Here is a 17,053-nt window from a genome sequence, read left to right as displayed (position 1 = left end):
ATGAAGTCTCAGACCCTAGAAAGACCCTAAAAAGGTGTCATTTTATACCCCTGCAAATAGAAAGTTTAGTCAACAGTGAAACATCTCATAGGTTTTAGAGTTAACTGGGATATATATATAATCCTAACAATGAGAGGTGAAAACCTAGATACTAAATTCCAACCTTGTAGTCAGAGAATGGGAAATATATACCATATTCCTTAGCCCTTGAGTGGTCTCCCCTGTACAAAAAAATGCCTTGGACGATTTGGGGCTGGATCAGCTCAGAGATATATCTGCCTAAATATTTAAAGGTCTCTTCTCTATCACCAAGACCAAAGGTACTTTGCATTTAGAAATGGAAGACAATTTAGAGCAAGCAGGACTTCACGTGCCTGAATATATTTGTAAATTTAATCCAACAGTGGAAAAATAGATGTAGAATCAAGTATGGCCAGAGTTGACAGGGAGACAAACTGAGGGCAGGTAGAGAAAGGGACAAGCACTTGACAAATCCAGAAGCGAGTGATACTGCTCTGGACTGCTCACCAAACAGCTCCTGTAAAGCCATGTAGGGTCTTTACCTCCACTTCCAGGAAAAGATGTAGTAATAATACAAATAACAATAAGCCTTCCAGTTCTCAGAAGGAAATCCTATGGCTAAAGCAGCAATCAAATACTGAGTCAGGCAGTTCTAGGAATTGTTTAAATATTTTTACAATAAAGTTCCTATATGCCTATATTTAAAAAAAATACTTGTACATATATGTATATATATATGGTATATAAAAGTGGTGTCATATATATTTCTATACATTTGTACTAATATACACACATAAATGACATATATGCATCTATTACAAATGGTTAAGCAATCTTGAAGTATTCTGGTTACCCCACAGATTTACTAGTAAGCTTTAATTGGGAAGATAACACACGCAACTCAAGTCACATTCTTCTAAACATTGGTGTTTTCCTCTTTCAAGAGTTAACATTTCTCTAGTCAATATAGAGTGTTTATTCTGCAGATAAATCTGAAAAGAGGAAGGCTTGTCTTCTCCCATCTTCCTTGTGGTTTATTTTAATATGAACCCGTGAATACTCTCTAAATATCAAATTATTACATCTACACTGAGTAAATGTAATACAGCTTGCTTTTTAGCTGATATATGATGGGTTTCTCTCGTCTGCTTTGCACATTCTTGATGGTAAACCATGCCCAGAAGTCCTGAAGATCAGCAAGTTCATTTCCAGATGTGGCTGTAGGTCTCACCAGATCCTTTCTTTAGAACGTCAACTGATCTAATACAAACTTTTTTTTTTTTACTTTTTTTCTTTTTTTTTTTCTGTGTAGATCCTTCCATCTGCATGGAGAGCTTCTAGTAGTGATAATGCATTGACAAAAATAACAACTGGGATATTTTAAATCCCTGTATAACCAAGGCATGTGATTTCTGTAAGTCAGCTGGTTTTCGTCTGCAGATCTACATAAAGAACCTAAAAGAAAGGTAGTTTAAAAAGTGCTATCTTGATTACATAAATTTACATTGTGATCATGTCCCTCCTTAATGGCAGTGACAAGGCTATAAAAAATCTACTCAGTCAGAAATGTCATGGCTTTTTGACTGATAAGACAGAGCTCCCTTCCCCTTGCTCAATACTGTGAGATCTCCTGTCTGAGAAAGCTGCAAAGCATGGTCTGAATATTCTTTGTCTGCCCCAGACACACAAATTTGAGTTTAGGGTAGAAAGAGATCATTAATGAGTACTTTATAGAATCACAGAATGGTAGGGATTGGAAGGGAACTTTAGAGATCATCTAGTCCAATACTCCTGCAGAAGCAGGTTCACGTAGATCAGGTCACATAGGAACGCGTCCAGGTGGGTCTTCATACTTGGGGACATATAGGTGCTATTAAATAGGGGGAAAGTTAGTTCTGATTACATTTGGTTTAATTTGGTTTGGTTTGGTTAAGCCTGGTTTGTGCTGTCTGTTTGGTTATAAACAGGACAAGAAGACCAGATTTGCAATGAGATTGAGAAAACTTTACAATAACTGATGTGCCAATTTCAAAAAACTACCATTTTGAGGTAGGACTCAGAATCACAGCATTCACTTTTTGAAATCAGACAAGTCTTTAATTTAAAACCTTTTATTTGTCTAGGATTTTTTTAAAATCTTGTATGATCATCTGTTACAACTGTAAGAGTTGGAAACATCATGATCTGAGACTCCAGGCTTTAAAGAATACACCCATGCTGATAATGAAACAACTTACGAGTAGAAAGTTGTTATACAGTTGCATTAGCGCTTTCTTTTTAATGATGTTGTGGTTCTGTAACAAATGAAGCATGCAAAGCATCTCCAGTGGAAATGACTCAGGGATTAAATGCTGTCAGGGGATTACGGTGGTTATGTCTCTCACAGCAACAGAGGGTAGCTAGAAAATCCTCTGGATGGGGCTAGATCTGTTGGTACCAGCAGTCTCAGTCTGCATAATTGGAGGTGGCCTCAGCTGGCTTGGAAGCTGTCTCAGACAATGGTTAACAAAAATTGCCAGAGATGCTGCATTAGTGGTGGTGGTGGTGTGTTCTGTGCAGTGTGACCCTGATAACATAAATTCAAAGTGACTGTGAGAAAAATGTTTATCTTAAGAATAAAATTTGTTTAAAAATAGATGGTGAAATAACGAGCATGAAAGTAGGCACTTCAAAAGACATTTCACAGCAAGCAATATCTCACAGTAAGTGTTTTACATTAGGAATCACACTGTATTTTAGTATTTTTTTGTTAATTTATCATCCCAAGTAGTCCCTCAGAACATTTCTTATGTGACCCTTAGAGCTTCTGTCAAAATCCAATTGCAATCCAATCTCAAAAGGGAAGCAGAGTTTATGTTGCTAATTAGTAAGGCCAACTCAAAGATGAGGCCACAGTCCCAGAGGCATCAGGAAGTTGTTCTCGTCTCTGTTAAGAAACGAGATCTTCTTTTTCTGCTGCTCCTACTCAGTGAAACTAAGGCATGGAAACAAAGCTGTAATGTTGTGCTGGGAGGATAAGTCTGTATCCTGTCCAGTGACAGTCAAAAGAAATTATTCAAATGACAAGATGATGTGCTCTAAGTCCTCATTACATGAACTGAGGTTAGCCAAGTGAAGTGAGCTTCATAAAGCAGCTGACCTCCTTGAGAGAATCAAACCTCTTGAATCTAGATGTCACATCTCTGGACTCAAAGGTCTGCAAGTCTTTTCCCCTACCATCAACACTGGCAAAGGCTGCAGAATCTTGAGAAGACATTGTCAATATGTGTGTTTTCAATGACTACCCTTCTCCCAAACAGAGGCACAGTCTTTGCTCACCTGCACTGGTTTGAGGCAATTGGTTTTAAACAATTTATTTTTGTCTAGGCTACAGTTGAGTGCACTTTCTGTGCTAAAGACTGAAATAGTCACGGGGTTCATAGGAGTGCTACTAAGGGACTTCAGTAGATGTTTGGACATGTTTGTAGAGATCCAGCGGGAGAAGATTTGGGTATGACTATCTCATTTCTTCTTTTTTCTCCAAATTACCATATCCTACAGAAGCTGGAAAAAAACAAGTGAGCACTCCTCACTCAGTAGAAAGCAACCTTGGCTAAGTAGTCTGTGACATTTATTTCTACCAAGCTGACAGAGTTTTCACTAATATGTTTCAAGAGCATTCCCATGATCAGTCCTAGGCACGTTGCCCAGGCTGTAGCAAAGGAACAATATGCCAGTGATGTTCAAGAGTTCTTAGGCTCTTCTTCAAGAGAATGTCTGACCATTCCCACAGTCAGATGGATAGAAAAGCAACACACAGTGTGTGCTAATAGAATATGATGTCTGCAAGCAGCAAGTGTTATTCGAGTATTTGGAGGGCACCCCAGTATAGAATACTAATGCCATAACACTTGAAAATAGATAGTTTAATCTTCTTGACAGCTACCAGGCTGACAACAATATACAGGAGCTATGGCATTTCTAGCAATCACAGATGTGGCAATAGCTCTGTCGACCTATCTAGGAAGGCTGTGAGTTTTGCTCCTTGACATAGATGTTTATCACTTTTTATTACATGTAATAGTGTACCAGCAGGTCAAATTATCATTATTAGGAGTTAACTATAGAATGATAACCTGAAGGTCAGGGCTTCACTGTGCTAAAAAGTGTGGAAGATATAACAAAGAATAACCTCAGAAACCTGGCACTCAAACTAGAGGACTATTGGCTAGAAAGGTGATAAAGCAAACAGCCCTGGGGAGCAGCAGGCACGTGAAACAGAGCAGAAGCAGCCAGCAAAACAAGAATCATGTCAAGCAAGGTGAAAGCTGCTAAAATTTTCTTCAAGTTTCTGAAATGCATCACTGATACAAGAAATCTTCCAATATCTTAGACTTTTACTGTAAGTTCAATGTCTATGTTATGGACACATGTGAGACACTGATACGTTTCCAGACTTTTTAAAAGAGGAAAGGGAATGGCACGGAATATATTTAAGCTTTCAGTGTGGGGAAAAAAGAATGTTATCCTTTATCATTATGCTAAGTACCATTTGAATGCAAAGGTAATTCTTCCTTAATCTCTTTCCTGTATACTTATCAAAGTCATCAGGTAGGGAAAATAAAGTACTGAATACATTCAATGTACTCAGTTGTCAGGGAGAGATTGCTTCACACAGTTCACATATTGATACTTTCCCACCCTATCTGCAAAAGGATTTTGGTGTTCTAGCTCTGAAAGTCAGGATTGGTAGTAGCCTCTGCTTATGTCTGTTTTCCTCTACCCTGTTTCTAATGAGCTACATAGCTTTTCTCTACGCAGTATATTTATGGCCTTCAAATATCATGGATTTTTTGTTAATATGATTTTTACTAAGGAACACATGCTGTTCCTGATTTATACATTGATCCCTTCAGATCACTGATCATTTTTCTTATACTTCTCCACACTCATGATACTGATAGCATCAGAATCTTTCTGGCAATATAGGGCCTAAGACTCATTGCAAAAATGCTGCCAATGTGACTCCCACGAAACACTCTGAGAGATTGACATCTCTCACCCCAGGATGACTTTGCATATATCTGCTCTCTTCTACTCATTTACTATAGTACACTCTCCAAAGCAGTGTTCTGTGCTCTCTAGGTGCAATATACTAGGCAAGAGAAATTACAGATTTGTTAAAACTCTGGCCAGAAATACTAAATGCAACAGTTCTGCAAACTTTGAAGCTTTAACTTCTAAGTAATAAAAAGGAAGACTGCAAGGGTGAGAGGCAGGATGGGGAGGGAGAAGCCAGTAAATAAGCAAACATTTGGAAAACTTAATAGCCTCCTGCACATTCTTCATTACACAAACACTATACGATATCAGAGCGGAAGCAACCGACAGTTTTCATTCCCGAGTTTCTTTGGACCATGTTGAAGCTACAGATGCAGTGTGCCCTCTTATGGCAACACCAGTTGCTTTCTCTCTCGGTGTCACACAAAAGTGTTGCAGTGAGAGGAGGGAGTTGCTTTGATTTTCTAGTTATTCTTTTTTTCTTTTCCCTGGAAAAGATACACACGAAGGAAATATTAACTATGTATGCTGTGGCATGTTTAGAATATAGGGTTGCAGCTCCATGTCCTGAGCATCGAGCACTGCCTCATCTGCCAAAGAAGATGAAATAGTGAACAAAACTAAAAGAGACACTAAACAGCATCAGGTTTAGCATTTGCTGATGACACATAAGGCTCTCGTGTCAAGATATACATAAATTGAAAGTGGATTGTTGGTTAAAGGGACTGCATTTAACAGAAAACATCGTTAGCTGACTAACTGTTGCTGGTTTCACTGCAAGCCAAGCTCTCTACATGTTCTTCTGTATTGTTATGGCATTTTGTGTAACAGGATAACTGAAGTATCATCTTTATTTTGTAAATATTCTATCATTAGATCCATTTTGAAAATTGTGTTCCCATGGCTTCCTCTCCCTCTCCTTCTGGTACCTTGTTCTCCTCTGATGTTTTGCCCTTGTCCTCAAACCTCCTCCTGTACCCCCTTGGAAGCTTTTGTTCCACTGCAGCACTCCCACTACTCCCCTACATTCCCAGCAGAATTCTCCTCCTCTGCTCACTGAGGATGCTCCCAGGGCATTTTCCAACTCACAAAATTGTAGTTGGAGTACTCTGGAACTCCTACAGCTCATCATTTCACATCTTTCACACGAGAACAGCCACATCAGTTTTGCTTGATATTTCTCTTCTGCCTACTGAATGTTTAAAAGCACACAGAAATCCCCGAGAGCTCTAGGCAAGAGTTATGACTGTGGCATTAATGCCTTTTACTGCAGTGACTTGACACTGCCAAAAAAAGAGAGACATGGGTCAAACTCTACCTTTCCCCAGCTTCCTGGTCAGCCATGGAAATCCAATATACTCCAACCATTTAAAGTTTTCAATTCCAAAGCTGATCTAAGACCATGTGTGCGAGGGAAATAAATGCATCCCCCTGCCAGGCTCCTGGCTTCTCCATCACAATGAAATCTGGCACCACATGGCAGTACGTATGAGTCCTCACCGATGACACCACATGCTCCAAGCACAGACTATTCCTGGGATGACCTGTCGTCCCGGGATGCAGGTTCATAATGGTGCCCAGCAGCCATGCACGCACACCCTGGTATTTCTGTCTGCAATGTATTTGTGTTTCTACTTTCCCTCTGGCTCATTGCCTTTTATATTTACTTCAGTGTGCTCATTCACCTTAACATACAAAAACTCAAAAAGATAAATGAGAAAAAAATCTAAAGTCTTTTTCTTTTAATCAGGCAGCTTCTGCTGCAGTTAATCTTCCTAAAGTTCATCCTTCATTATAATGATAGGGGGCTGAGTGCATCTGTCACAAAGAATCAGGCAGTTACAATACCTATGATTATCGATACTAAGATCGATGATATTTACTATAAAAAGGTGAAGTAGTCTTAGAAACTGCAGGCTCACATTGGATTTCATCTGGACTAAAACCCACTGCAATGATGCTAAAAATCTATGGTAAAGCTATTCAAAAAGTGACAACTATCTTGGCCCTAGTTGTGTTAGAAATGAGGAGTGTAAGCTGATGCTGTCTGTAGCTACATCACTTCTGCCCAGCCCTTGGGAACACGGTTCAATGACCCTTAAATGTTCCTTTTGTACTTTCTGTTTGATGATTTGACAGGAAATTTGTAATTAAGTCAGCTTCCATCACCAACTTACAGTTTTCTATGTCAGAAGAAATGCTTTTTCTGGTAGTTGGGGAGTGACAATGTCAGAATGCGGCCCTTCTTATTAACCTGCACAAAAGCTGTTGAGAGGTTCATTGTTTAACACTATTCCCCTTGGTGAGTGCTTGTTTGTTCTTCAAGCCTCACATTTATTTCACTGTTTACAGTAAGGTTTGTGCTGTGGAGCAGACTGCTGCTGGGGAAGCTCTAGGAGGAACAGAAATGTTTCTGTGCCTTTGAGATGTTCGTTCGCATACCCTAGCTTGATATGCAGCAAATGCTTCATTTAATTAGGAACACAGACCAGGAAAGGATCTTATAGGCCACAGGGCCCAGTCCTGTACTGTCTCTAGCAACCACAAAACATCCAACACATCAACCTTTCTTAACATTATGATAAGCATTTTTTTCTATAGCTGCTCTAATTGGAAGCTTGTGCCGGAACTCACAGGTCTCAAAGCTAGAAAACTACTCTTAATTTCCAGTCTGAATTTATTCATGGCTAGCTTACACTTGTCCATCTTTTACCAACAGACCTTGGCTTACAATATTTCTTCTTCCTTCTGTTTTATCCTACTGTACCCATCCTTCTCAATGAGACTCCTTCATTCTTGAGACCTGCTCTTGATTGCCTTACCCCATACCCCGCCCATAGACCTGCTGCCTCTGGGGGCCATCCTTCAACCACAAAACATAGATCTTCACCTCTCTCCTTCCCTGGAACTGGACTTGTGTGACAACCACTGGTGACCCCAGTGGGGAAAGGAAAGGTCTCTCATCCAGGAAGCTCATTGGCCACTGCCACTTCTGCTGCCAGTGGCTCTTGGTGAGCACTTACTAATTTCTCTAACTGCATTTACCTGCCTTCATTCTTCCCTTCTTGTTTTAACACACATAGAAAATGAAGATGTGAACACTCTTACTTGAGTCATTACCCTAAGGCTTCCGGTTTTCTTCCTTAACTTTCCCTCCAGCAGTCCCCAAACTAAAAGAATGAACTTTGAAAGGATAAAAGTAATATAGACCTGTTCAAGGAACAGGAAAAATTCTCACCCAAATGAGTGCCAATAGCTGCCAATTCTAGTCTCTTGATTTTTGCTTTCAAGGCTGGGAAATTCTCCATATATCTGCAGGGATATAAACAAGCTGATACTGGATAACACTCAAATGAATATGTTCTATGGGAGTTGAAGTACATTTTTCAGAGTATGTGTTCATAGTCTGCTGAAGGATTCTATTAAAAAAAGCATCCTCTAGAAAACATTGTAGTTATTCGGAGTCCTAGTCCAGAGGGATGATGTCTCGTAATCACATCTGTGTGGTGATACAGCGCCTCACAAACTTTTCCAAATTTTGCAGATTAATCATTATCTTATTTTTTATTTTTATTAGGAATCTCTGTGCTTTCACAACCAACAAAGGCTGGAGTGTGCTTCTGTGTGTTCCACTTGCATATGTTCATTTCAAGCAAGGATCTGCTTTACCCCAAAGACATTTTGCTTTGAGAATCATATTATAATGTGTCTGTGTTTATTCATGAAGCATATTATGATAATTTATCTGAGGTTACCTACAAATTTCCTTTATTTTAGTAATGAAGTCTATGGATGTGGGTGTACCTAGAAAGCAAAATGTCATCTGCAGTGATATGTCAATAAAAATCAAAATCCAAAAGTTTATCTCAATTGAGAAAAAGTAGAGGAAAATGGAAGGAAGGAAGGAAGGAAGGAAGGAAGGAAGGAAGGAAGGAAGGAAGGAAGGAAGGAAGGAAGGAAGGAAGGCAAGCTACTGTCAGAAATATTTTTAACAGTATTTGAAATTTTCTAGATTTCTAAATTAGATCAACATGAAGAAGCCCAGCCAGAAGTCAAACTGGCTTTAGAGGTAAAGGATAATAAGAAAAGTTTCTACAAATACATTAACAATAAAAGAAAGACCAGAGAGAGCCTTTATCCCCTATTAGATCCAGAAGAAAATTTGGTAATAGAAGATGAGGATAAGGTTAAGTGCTTAACACCCATCTGATTGGAAATCAGCCAAATATAACACCCATATATAAGAAAGGATGGAAGGATGATCTGGGAAATTACAGGTCTGTCTGACTTCAGTGCCCAGGAAGCTGATGGAGCAGATCATCCTAAGTTCTACTATGCAGCAAGAAGACAAGAAGAAATAGCCTCAAGTTGTGCCAGGGGAGGTTCAGGCTGGTTATTAGGAGGAATTTCTTTACTGAAAGCATTGTCAGGCATTGGATTGGGCTGTCCAAGGAGGTGATGGAGTCACCATCCCTGGAGGTGTTTAAGAGATGGTTGGATGTTGCACTTAAGGAAATGGTCTAGTGGTTGATAGGCCTGGGACAAAGGCTGGACTCGTTCTTAACTGTCTCTTCTAGCTGAAATGATTCTAAGATTCTATGAGATTTCCCAGATAAGAGAAAAATATCCTGCTATAATGGACAGCTAAATCTGATTGTGACCACAATACAAAGCTGTTGAATGTGTAGCAACTGATTCTGTTAAAGTAGGGGGGGTTCAGGGAAGAGTGGATCATTAGTATTTAAGTTCTGTAACTATCACTCTGAGAAAATTCTCTGATTCTCATCATTGATCAGGAATCATAGAATCATAAAATCATTTTGGTTGGAAAAGATCTTTAAGATTGTCAAGTCCATAATCTATGAACAGTTACAGCAGCTGTTTGTAACATATTTAAAGCACCCTACCTTAATTACTTCAGCAGTTAAAAGCAAGAAGATACAAAAGTATTAAGAAAATGTGGGACAGATTTTCTGTGGATAAATAAGGGAGAGCGGAGGCTTCACAGTATCCTATTAGTATTGCCCAGTGTTAACCATCTCCCTTGATGAGGAAGAGATGAGGTCACACACAGTCTAACAGCAGCACTGTTGTGAATTTATCCTGCTGCAAGCAGCTGATCCTGATGCCTGAACAAAGTTCTTTAAAGCTGGCTCACATATGTTTATATATTTCTTTCAAGTGCAGTACAGACACACTGTTTGCTTTAGATATGTGAAGGGGTAGTTTAAGTATGTGGTGTGCTACTGGTGATGACTGGCAGCATACCCCCCAGGTAGCTGATCATTAGGGTATGTAGATCTTGCCATGCATATAACCTCCTTTGAATGCAGTCCTTGATACAGAAAGTCATCTTCCCTTGTTTTCAGCTGTGACCTGCTGCTTGTCTATCACCAAGCACACCTTTGTCAGTAGCTTTGAGCAGTGAATGTCCACAGTGATGGTTGCTGTGGTTTTGCTATCTAAAGGCAGTCACCAAGCAGCAAGCCCTGCATCTGCATAACATTTTGCAGAGCATGAATGGAGTGGAGTTAGAGCTATAGGTACTTTCAGTGGTAGAAAGGAACTAGAAAAGTAACAACAATACCAGTTATTACACAGAGGATAGAATAGGGGGTAATTGATTTCAGTGTTTCTGTGGCCTCACTTCTAATGATTTCAATTGCTTGTGATGCTGTGAGACAGGTATTGAAAATAAATTAGATTATTAAATACTATTAGTTAAAAAGAGCCACACTAAGGGAAACTGGAAGCTTAGACTTGGAAGGACTCATTGCACAGGTCACTGCTCTTCCCACCACCTTGAGATAACAAGAAAACTTCACAAGTTTTCTACCAATTATGTAACAAGGTTAACTATAGGTGTAGAGGCAGGTGGAGTTTAATGGGGTGCGAGCCCCAATGGGTAGCCTGTGCAGAGCTTTCTGCACCCACCCCACTGCTGACAAAACGTCCTTTCTCCAAGACTTCCCCCTTTAGTCTGGTTAAGTAGTTCTCCATGTGCCTCTCTAGTCACTGTGTGGAAAATCCCAGTAGTTTATGTGAGATTTCAAGGGAACTGGCATCCTTGGGCCCATGACAGCCTGCACAACTGGGGAGGACGGAAAGCCATTTCTCTCTTCTCCTGCCATCCTGAATTATTGTCTGTGCCATCCTTTTGCTTTCTCACAGGGGATAAAGACCACCAGGAAACACATTTAAAAATCATCTGTGGCACACAGGAGAGGAGAAAAAGTTGTTGGTACATTTCAGCAAGCCTCGTTAAAAACATCTCTAGGCACTACAAAGTGCATGTTATCAATATGCATATGTGATGTCTCTGAGGCAGAATTGCCTTTAAGGTACATATTCAGCAGGACAACATTTTCCCATGTGAGGCAAGGAACAACAGTGAATCATATGTGTGGGAGGGAAAGGCCTTCTGGCTATGTACAGTATTTATTCCCTTTTGTGTCTTCCTTCCCGCCCTCCCCTCTTTTATTAATGGCTTTTGCAATTACTGGTAACAGGGTATTACTAGCTGGCAGAAAGTGGTGACTTCTCCAGTCAACTGTTTGCAAGAAGCTGGATGTATAAGGGAAGGAAAGGATGCTGGAGTGGTGGTATTACTCACCCCTCCAACCCCAAGCAAGAGCCAGTTGATACACTCCTTTTGCTGCCTCCCCAGCTGAATGTTGCTTTACTTGACTTCACACAAGCATGCATATAGATGTAGAAATATGGAAGGTGAGGCCTGCAGTGCACACATTAAAAATTCCTACTGAAGATGTCAGCAGGGGACCCAGAGAAGCCAGGTTAGATTTAGAGGGAATCTGAAGGAAAAGTATGGCACCCTGCTCCGCTTGCAGCCACAGAGGCTGCATAGAGGCCTTGTGTTTTTATTTCTCAGCCTACTAGAGTTCCTCTCCAGGAGCATTAGCAGTGGAAAGCACTGCAAAAAGCAGACAGATACACCAATGCAGGTGATGAATGCTACACTATCTCAGGATGTCAACTGAGCTCCTGCTGAAGTGATGGGAAAACACTGGAGTTCAGCACCTACCTAAGTGTCGATCAATAACTGCAAACAGATATGAACTGTGACATGCAGTCAGTAGACAGCAGGTTACCCATGGTTTGGCAATGAATTACATCTGACCGATATGGAGTACTTAGAAGGGTGTAGAACTCTGGAAGAACTCTGATGCCCCAGTGATGAGCACATGAGCATGATGCCCCAGTGGGGAGGTTATCCAGGAACTATACCTCTAACAGGTCTGGAGGTTGTCAATATGCTTCCCAAAGAACATGGCAGAGGTAAAAAGCAGACCATTTGGGAAAATGGTTGTTTGGTTGCTTTTAATAGAATTATGTAGTCTAGGAGCAGCAAGATCTATACCAGTGTACATTGATGGAGAGCTTGTGCAGCTGTGACAGTGTAAGCCTTCTGAAAACTTATACCACCAGGATAGAAGTAGTGGAGAGCTGAAGCTGAATAGTCAACATGCAAGACAATTGTGGGAGTATGACCTAAAAAAATTTAACTCTAAATAGAGCAAAAGAATTAAGAAACACGAAAGCTGGCATCACTGAACTGGGAGTGCTATCATTTGCAAGTGCTTGTATCAAGATAGCTCCAGTTGGTAAATTCTGCTGTTTACTCCTTTTTTTTTTCTCTTGTTGGAAAAGCAGAAGGGCACTGATAAGAGGGGAAAGGGTAGCAGGGAAAATGGCCAAGCAGAGGAGTGAGCGGCTTGAGATTCATAGCAGAGGTTGTAAGAGGGGTTGCAAGAGGCGGAGTCAACAGCCCACAGATGACAAAAGAGCATCTGGAAAAGAACTGAAAGGTTTTGAGGCACTAGCAAAAAGAAACAGTTGTCAGTTTCCTGTCAGAATGGAAAGGATGGCATTCTTTTCTGCAGAAAATACCCTTTTAATAACTGTCCATCAGATAATATTTTTTTGAAAAGTTCCAATTTTACCTGACTCTTATTTTAAATCTGTGTTGGGGAGGAATTGTCACGCAGCTCAGAGCTGACATTTCTGGCAGGCTGTTATCATTCATGTTTTCTACCTAGAGGCAAAGAACATGAGATCCTTCCAATCTGGGAAATACAGCTGGCTGACAGGGAGGTGCTGAGCCTGGTGCTGTCTTCCAGCCATCTGCCTGGAAGCGTCACACCATGGCAATTCTCTACCCCTAGGCCAAAGTCAGGCTGACAAGAGCCTTTCAAGACAGCAACCAGCAAATCAAATAAACTCTTTGTTCCTTCAGATTGGAATGTTTCCCTTTTCTGCCCAAATGAGACATGGATGTACAAACAATTTTGTGAGAAATGTCTGACTCTCCCGATGACCTTAGAGAGTACAAAGGTCCTTTGGTAGCTGCTTGCCTGTGCTTCCATTGGCTAAATTTCTTGACAGACCAGTTATTTTATCCCTGAATTTCACATGGTTGTAAGCAGGACCAGTTGCCCTGGGGCAAAGGCTCCTGTGTACACAATTCTGTCCCTGGGAATACTCAGAAATAAGGAATATGCTTGACTTCCTCTCTCCTCTGCCTCCTCATCATGCCCATCACAGGCATTTACTCTGTTCTTACTGTGATGTCTCCCTAGCTAACACAATTCAACAGGGCACTGTAAAATGAGTGCAGCTTTATATCAGTGCTGATCACTGACTGCATTAGAGATCATTAGCCAGCCTGCTTGGCTTCTGCAGGGTCTCTTATTTTCTGCAGAGCACCTCACAGGTCAAGCTCTGTGAGTGGGTTGTGGATTTCTTCCCACTGGTCTCCAGTTGGAGCATCCTCTAAGAAAAAATTATTTTGAACAACTGGGAGAAAGCTGCTTCATGATACTCCTGAAAACCAAACATTGATGGAGACTTGTTTTTTCATTCTATGCAGAGTACTATGAAGTTTGGGCACTGAACTTCAAGAAGGAGGTGGGCCAAGTGGAGATAGTCTACAAGACAGTAACAAGAATTATCAGAGATCTAGAAAACTGGGTGCTGGAAAGACTAACATGAATAGTTCTTACTCTCCAGAAGACAAGCCTCAAAGAGGATACTGACAGGTATATAGTCCAGGGTTCTCTGTGATGAAAAGGTTAGAAAATAATGGATTTAATTTAAACCAAAAATTCATATGAAATGCTAGGAAAAGTTTGGAAAATGTAAGGATGAAGAATGCATTGATTGGAGAGTTTTCCAAGTAGATATCCTTGAAGGTCTTCAGGAATGAGTTAGAGAAAGATCTGTCAGAAACTATAGTTGATCTTTTCTTGGATAGGGAAAAGGACCAGATGACTTCTTCATATCCTTCCCAGAATGATTTATGTTCTATGCTCTTCGATTAAAAAAAAAAATCCACCATGATTTGGGTTTGCATGCTTTCTCTAGAAGCTTAAGTTGGTCATGAGCCCAATGTGCAGGGGGAAAAAAAAAAAATAGGCAGAGAAAATCTAGGCAGCTTCAGACAAATTAAACAGACTGTCATTAGCAGGGGAGACTCCAGGCAGCTACTCTGGTTATGCTAAGGACCCTGGTGTATGCCTGAGAGTTGTATGAAAAATGTTTTTTGATGATGTATCTATAACTTTGGCTTTGCCTGCACTACATTTACCTGTGTTAAATAAACAAAGAAAGTGCTCTAAGTATTGCTCAAAGATTGAATAGCAAGTGGAACATTTCTTCTTTTGTTAGTAGCTTGTGTCCTTGCTTATTAAGTCTCAGGCTGAGCAGCCAAAGGGAGCGTTTGAGACATAAACGCCAGAGGGGATTCTCACTTCTGAAAGCAACCGTTGAGCAGCTTGAAATGTGCTACTTTTATTCCTGGAAAATCATGATGATCAGAAATATGAGTTCCATGTCCTTTACTCTCTGCCCTCTCTTCTCTTCCTCCTGCTCCTCCTCCAGCCCTTTGAATAGCATTCAGGATTTTCAAAACTCAATCTTACTTGCAAACTATTTACTAATTAAGCAAAATTGTTCTTTTGTCCTTTGCTAACTAAATTATCAGAGATCAGTTTTGGACAAATTCCTCATTTTAGTTAGTGGTAAATACTAAGATTTCCCTTGCTTCTCTATTTGTCTTTAGATTCGTTTTTTAAATCACTGCACCAAAGTTTCCACTCCTTGGAAAAATCTATAAAATGAGAAAATAAGAAGTAACAAGTCTATCAAGATTCATTTGCCCTTTAAAAATTAAATTTATCTCACATAAAAAAGAAAGGGTATGCTTATTCAATACTATGAAAAGTAACAAGTGCTTGCTCCAGAACATCATGTGTCTCTTAAGTCATTCCTCACAAAAGCTTCCTCTGCCTTATCAAGGTCAGATACCTTAGACAAAGCCAAGCTCTGTTAGTCCTAGCAAGGAACATGAGTTCCAGGGCAATGATGTAAAAATTTCCTACCCCCTTTTCACAAGTTTGTTGAGATTTTTAGTCCTAGCACAGCTCCCAATCACAACTGCTTGAGAGCACACAGAGAGCAAGAGAGTCTTTCAATCTATATCTGATACTTCCTAAGAAATTAACTGGAGATAGTGCAGATATTGTGAAGTTCTCCCTTTGCAAAGCAGTTGCATGATAGAGAGCTGATCTAGTGTGCAATGAGTAGTGCTGTGCTTTATAACAACTCATTCCTGCAATTATTGCCAGATGTTCGCAAATGTTCTGTAAGTCACCTAATGTTAACTGCTCCTTCCAAATTCTTTACAGCATTCAGAGACTGAGGGTGCTATTTAGCTACTGCTGGCAAGAAAGAAAAGGGGAATTAAATAGCCCTTTTTCTTTTGCTCTTTCTGCTAATAGTAACAGAGATGAAACCATTGAGTGATAGAGAAGTGCTACTGAGACATACTAAAAATTTGATTTTTGGGTCTCCCATCTAAGTAATATACCTCAGACTCAATAATATGAGCTGCATTTCCATTTATGTAATTGAAAATACTGATATTTCATTACTTCTGCAAATAAGAGCACCTCTGATAAAAGGCTGTTGACACCATTCCCTAATATAGTCCTATTTGCAGACAGTAGAATGAAACTTCACTCTGCTTTGGAATAGCTGCTGGAGGATTTACTTGCAATTACCTACTGAAAATGAAATAAAAGATTAGCAGAAATAAGATGTCACTTTGGACTTACAGCTTCTGTTGCTAGGGAAACCTTAGAGTTAGCATCCTGATCAGGGCAAAAATTGCTGGAACCCAGCTGAACCTTTGTCAGTATCAGTGTTCAACAGAGCTGCAGATAGCCTGTTTGTATGGCCAGAGACAGTGATTGCACACTGTAGGCTCCTGGTTGACTGGATAGCCTTTTCTGATGGTGCCTCATGCAGACGCCAGCTTACAAAGATACATAGCAGGGACCATGTAACTGAATTACACAAATAGAACACCAGTGCGATTAGAGGGGTAAAAGGGAAAGGCTGATGGAGGAAGGGAGATTAATTATGTTTAATACCCACTACTTCTAGTATCAAACAATTCAGAGCTATCCAGGCACTCAGTACCTGCCAACTGCTCCTACAAGAACACTTTTCATACAGGAAAAACAGTAATGGAGAGATATCAGTCAATTGAGAGCTTGGCAGTAAAACCTGCAAGAGGACTTGAAGTAGTGGAGCAAAGCCAAAGAAAATGAAAGTATTCTTATATGCTTGTACTTGGGCCTCCAGAAAGGAAAAACAGGGGATTATGCAGAAAGCAGTAGAAGCGGGAAGGGAAAAAGTGTACACCCTCCTTATAAGAGGAAGAGACTCCTTTGCATTTGTGGAGCATCAAGGGAACTAATTGCAGGAAATCCTAACTTTCTCCCATATTGGAGAACCCCTATACTAGTGAACTTTCTTTGAAGATACTAGTGCCTGCAGCTTCACTTGGTGGACAAAGGTGGCTCCAGCACAGCACTCCTGATACTGTAAGACATTGAAGAGGGCTCTCAGATAATAGAAAAAGGACAGGTTTCAAACAAGTTCAGACGCTTCAGCTTTTTATTTGGAGAGT

Source organism: Colius striatus, chromosome 4, assembly GCF_028858725.1.
Source record: "Colius striatus isolate bColStr4 chromosome 4, bColStr4.1.hap1, whole genome shotgun sequence".
Taxonomy (NCBI): domain Eukaryota; kingdom Metazoa; phylum Chordata; class Aves; order Coliiformes; family Coliidae; genus Colius; species Colius striatus.
Note: the sequence above shows the minus strand (reverse complement) of the source record.